This window comes from Mixophyes fleayi, chromosome 7 (assembly GCF_038048845.1).
Source record: "Mixophyes fleayi isolate aMixFle1 chromosome 7, aMixFle1.hap1, whole genome shotgun sequence".
Taxonomy (NCBI): domain Eukaryota; kingdom Metazoa; phylum Chordata; class Amphibia; order Anura; family Limnodynastidae; genus Mixophyes; species Mixophyes fleayi.
Genome location: NC_134408.1, coordinates 79,873,162 through 79,878,161, shown reverse-complemented (window position 1 = coordinate 79,878,161; position 5,000 = coordinate 79,873,162). Strand labels below are relative to the sequence as shown.

Below are 5,000 nucleotides of genomic sequence, written 5' to 3'. Positions count from 1 at the left end.
TGTGTGTGTGAGGGGCCAGTGTATGTACATTATGTGTGTGTGTGTGAGGGGCCAGTGTATGTACATTGTGTGTGTGTGTGTGTGTGTGTGTGTGTGTGTGTGTGAGGGGCCAGTGTATGTACATTGTGTGTGTGTGTGAGGGGGCAGTGTATGTACATTGTGTGTGTGTGACGGGCCAGTGTATGTACATTGTGTATGTGTGAAGGGCCAGTGTGTGTACATTGTGTGTGTGTGAAGGGCCAGTGTATGTACATTGTGTGTGTGTGAGGGGCCAGTGTAAGTACATTGTGTGTGTGTGTGTGTGTGGAGCCAGTGTATGTACATTATGTGTGTGTGTGAGGGGCCAGTGTATGTACATTATGTGTGTGTGTGAGGGGCCAGTGTATGTACATTATGTGTGTGTGTGTGTGTGTGTGTGTGTGTGTGTGTGTGTGTGTGTGGAGCCAGTGTATGTACATTATGTATGTGTGTGAGGGGCCAGTGTATGTACATTATGTGTGTGTGTGTGAGGGGCCAGTGTATTTACATCATGTGTGTGTGTGTGTGTGTGTGAGGGGCCAGTGTATGTACATTATGTGTGTGAGGGGCCAGTGTATTTACATTATGCGTGTGTGTGAGGGGCCAGTGTTTACATTATGCGTGTGTGTGAGGGGCCAGTGTATGTACATATTATGTGTGTGTGTGCGGCCAGTGTATGTAAATTATGTGTGTGTGTGAGGGGGCAGTGTATGTACATTGTGTGTGTGTGACGGGCCAGTGTATGTACATTGTGTATGTGTGAGGGGCCAGTGTAAGTACATTGTGTGTGTGTGTGTGTGTGTGTGTGTGAAGGGCCAGTGTGTGTACATTGTGTGTGTGTGACGGGCCAGTGTATGTACATTGTGTGTGTGTGAGGGGCCAGTGTAAGTACATTGTGTGTGTGTGTGTGTGTGTGTGTGTGTGTGTGTGTGGAGCCAGTGTATGTACATTATGTGTGTGTGTGAGGGGCCAGTGTATGTACATTACGTGTGTGTGTGAGGAGCCAGTTTATGTACATTGTGTGTGTGTGTGTGAGGGGCCAGTGTATGTACATTATGTGTGTGTGTGTGTGTGTGTGTGTGTGTGGAGCCAGTGTATGTACATTATGTGTGTGTGTGAGGGGCCAGTGTATGTACATTATGTGTGTGTGTGTGAGGGGCCAGTGTATGTACATTATGTGTGTGTGTGAGGGGCCAGTGTATGTACATTGTGTGTGTGTGTGTGTGTGTGTGTGTGTGTGAGGGGCCAGTGTATGTACATTATGTGTGTGTGGAGCCAGTGTATGTACATTATGTGTGTGTGTGAGGGGCCAGTGTATGTACATTATGTGTGTGTGTGTGAGGGGCCAGTGTATGTACATTATGTGTGTGAGGGGCCAGTGTATGTACATTATGTGTGTGTGTGAGGGGCCAGTGTATGTACATTATGTGTGTGTGTGTGGGGCCAGCGTATGTACATTGTGTGTGTGTGAGGTGCCAGTGTATGTACATGGTGTGTGAGTGTGTGGGGCCAGTGTATGTACATTATGTGTGTGTGTGAGGCCAGTGTATTTACATTATGTGTGTGTGTGAGGGGCCAGTGTATGTACATTATGTGTGTGAGGGGCCAGTGTATTTACATTATGCGTGTGTGGGGGGGGGGGCAGTGTATTTACATTATGCGTGTGTGTGAGGGGCCAGTGTATTTACATTATGTGTGTGTGAGAGGGGCCAGTGTATGTACATATTATGTGTGTGTGTGCGGCCAGTGTATGTACATTATGTGTGTGTGTGAGTGGGCAGTGTATGTACATTATGTGTGTGTGTGTGGAGCCAGTGTATGTACATTATGTGCGTGTGTGAGGGGCCAGTGTACGTACATTATGTGTGTGTGTGTGTGTGTGTGTGTGTGAGGGGCCAGTGTATGTACATTATGTGTGTGAGGGGCCAGTGTATGTACATTATGTGTGTGTGGGGCCAGTGTATGTACATCATGTATGTGTGTGAGGGGCCAGTGTATGTACATTATGTGTGTGTGTGAGGGGCCAGTGTATGTACATTATGTGTGTGTGTGAGGGGCCAGTGTATGTACATTATGTGTGTGAGGGGCCAGTGTATGTACATTATGTGTGTGTGGGGCCAGTGTATGTACATCATGTGTGTGTGTGTGAGGGGCCAGTGTATGTACATTATGTGTGTGTGTGAGGGGCCAGTGTATGTACATTATGTGTGTGTGTGAGGGGCCAGTGTATGTACATTATGTGTGTGTGTGAGGGGCCAGTGTATGTACATTGTGTGTGTGTGTGTGTGTGTGTGTGTGAGGGGCCAGTGTATGTACATTATGTGTGTGTGGAGCCAGTGTATGTACATTGTGTGTGTGTGTGACGGGCCAGTGTATGTACATTGTGTGTGTGTGAAGGGCCAGTGTGTGTACATTGTGTGTGTGTGACGGGCCAGTGTATGTACATTGTGTGTGAGGGGCCAGTGTTAGTACATTGTGTGTGTGTGTGTGTGTGTGTGTGTGTGTGAAGGTTCAGTGTGTGTACATTGTGTGTGTGTGACGGGCCAGTGTATGTACATTGTGTGTGTGTGAGGGGCCAGTGTAAGTACATTGTGTGTGTGTGTGTGTGTGTGGAGCCAGTGTATGTACATTATGTGTGTGTGTGAGGGGCCAGTGTATGTACATTATGTGTGTGTGTGTGAGGGGCCAGTGTATGTACATTGTGTGTGTGTGTGTGTGTGTGAGGGGCCAGTGTATGTACATTGTGTGTGTGTGTGAGGGGGCAGTGTATGTACATTGTGTGTGTGTGACGGGCCAGTGTATGTACATTGTGTATGTGTGAAGGGCCAGTGTGTGTACATTGTGTGTGTGTGAAGGGCCAGTGTATGTACATTGTGTGTGTGTGAGGGGCCAGTGTAAGTACATTGTGTGTGTGTGTGTGTGTGGAGCCAGTGTATGTACATTATGTGTGTGTGTGAGGGGCCAGTGTATGTACATTATGTGTGTGTGTGAGGGGCCAGTGTATGTACATTATGTGTGTGTGTGTGTGTGTGTGTGTGTGTGTGGAGCCAGTGTATGTACATTATGTATGTGTGTGAGGGGCCAGTGTATGTACATTATGTGTGTGTGTGTGAGGGGCCAGTGTATTTACATCATGTGTGTGTGAGGGGCCAGTGTATGTACATTATGTGTGTGAGGGGCCAGTGTATTTACATTATGCGTGTGTGTGAGGGGCCAGTGTATTTACATTATGCGTGTGTGTGAGGGGCCAGTGTATGTACATATTATGTGTGTGTGTGCGGCCAGTGTATGTAAATTATGTGTGTGTGTGAGGGGGCAGTGTATGTACATTGTGTGTGTGTGACGGGCCAGTGTATGTACATTGTGTATGTGTGAGGGGCCAGTGTAAGTACATTGTGTGTGTGTGTGTGTGTGTGTGTGTGTGTGAAGGGCCAGTGTGTGTACATTGTGTGTGTGTGACGGGCCAGTGTATGTACATTGTGTGTGTGTGAGGGGCCAGTGTAAGTACATTGTGTGTGTGTGTGTGTGTGTGTGTGTGGAGCCAGTGTATGTACATTATGTGTGTGTGTGAGGGGCCAGTGTATGTACATTACGTGTGTGTGTGAGGAGCCAGTTTATGTACATTGTGTGTGTGTGTGTGAGGGGCCAGTGTATGTACATTATGTGTGTGTGTGTGTGTGTGGAGCCAGTGTATGTACATTATGTGTGTGTGTGAGGGGCCAGTGTATGTACATTATGTGTGTGTGTGTGAGGGGCCAGTGTATGTACATTATGTGTGTGTGTGAGGGGCCAGTGTATGTACATTGTGTGTGTGTGTGTGTGTGTGTGTGTGAGGGGCCAGTGTATGTACATTATGTGTGTGTGGAGCCAGTGTATGTACATTATGTGTGTGTGTGAGGGGCCAGTGTATGTACATTATGTGTGTGTGTGTGAGGGGCCAGTGTATGTACATTATGTGTGTGAGGGGCCAGTGTATGTACATTATGTGTGTGTGTGAGGGGCCAGTGTATGTACATTATGTGTGTGTGTGTGGGGCCAGCGTATGTACATTGTGTGTGTGTGAGGTGCCAGTGTATGTACATGGTGTGTGAGTGTGTGGGGCCAGTGTATGTACATTATGTGTGTGTGTGAGGCCAGTGTATTTACATTATGTGTGTGTGTGAGGGGCCAGTGTATGTACATTATGTGTGTGAGGGGCCAGTGTATTTACATTATGCGTGTGTGGGGGGGGGGCAGTGTATTTACATTATGCGTGTGTGTGAGGGGCCAGTGTATTTACATTATGTGTGTGTGAGAGGGGCCAGTGTATGTACATATTATGTGTGTGTGTGCGGCCAGTGTATGTACATTATGTGTGTGTGTGAGTGGGCAGTGTATGTACATTATGTGTGTGTGTGTGGAGCCAGTGTATGTACATTATGTGCGTGTGTGAGGGGCCAGTGTACGTACATTATGTGTGTGTGTGTGTGTGTGTGTGTGAGGGGCCAGTGTATGTACATTATGTGTGTGAGGGGCCAGTGTATGTACATTATGTGTGTGTGGGGCCAGTGTATGTACATCATGTATGTGTGTGAGGGGCCAGTGTATGTACATTATGTGTGTGTGTGAGGGGCCAGTGTATGTACATTATGTGTGTGTGTGAGGGGCCAGTGTATGTACATTATGTGTGTGAGGGGCCAGTGTATGTACATTATGTGTGTGTGGGGCCAGTGTATGTACATCATGTGTGTGTGTGTGAGGGGCCAGTGTATGTACATTATGTGTGTGTGTGAGGGGCCAGTGTATGTACATTATGTGTGTGTGTGAGGGGCCAGTGTATGTACATTATGTGTGTGTGTGAGGGGCCAGTGTATGTACATTGTGTGTGTGTGTGTGTGTGTGTGTGTGTGTGTGTGTGTGTGTGAGGGGCCAGTGTATGTACATTATGTGTGTGTGGAGCCAGTGTATGTACATTGTGTGTGTGTGTGACGGGCCAGTGTATG

The 5,000-nt window shown here is 47.6% G+C and overlaps 1 protein-coding gene across 3 annotated transcripts in view; it reads left to right on the top strand.

The window, feature by feature from the left end:
* Positions 1–5,000, top strand: part of OSGEPL1 (O-sialoglycoprotein endopeptidase like 1) — a 188,650-nt gene that overhangs the window by 42,432 nt on the left and 141,218 nt on the right. The gene's annotated exons all lie outside the window — the stretch shown is intronic.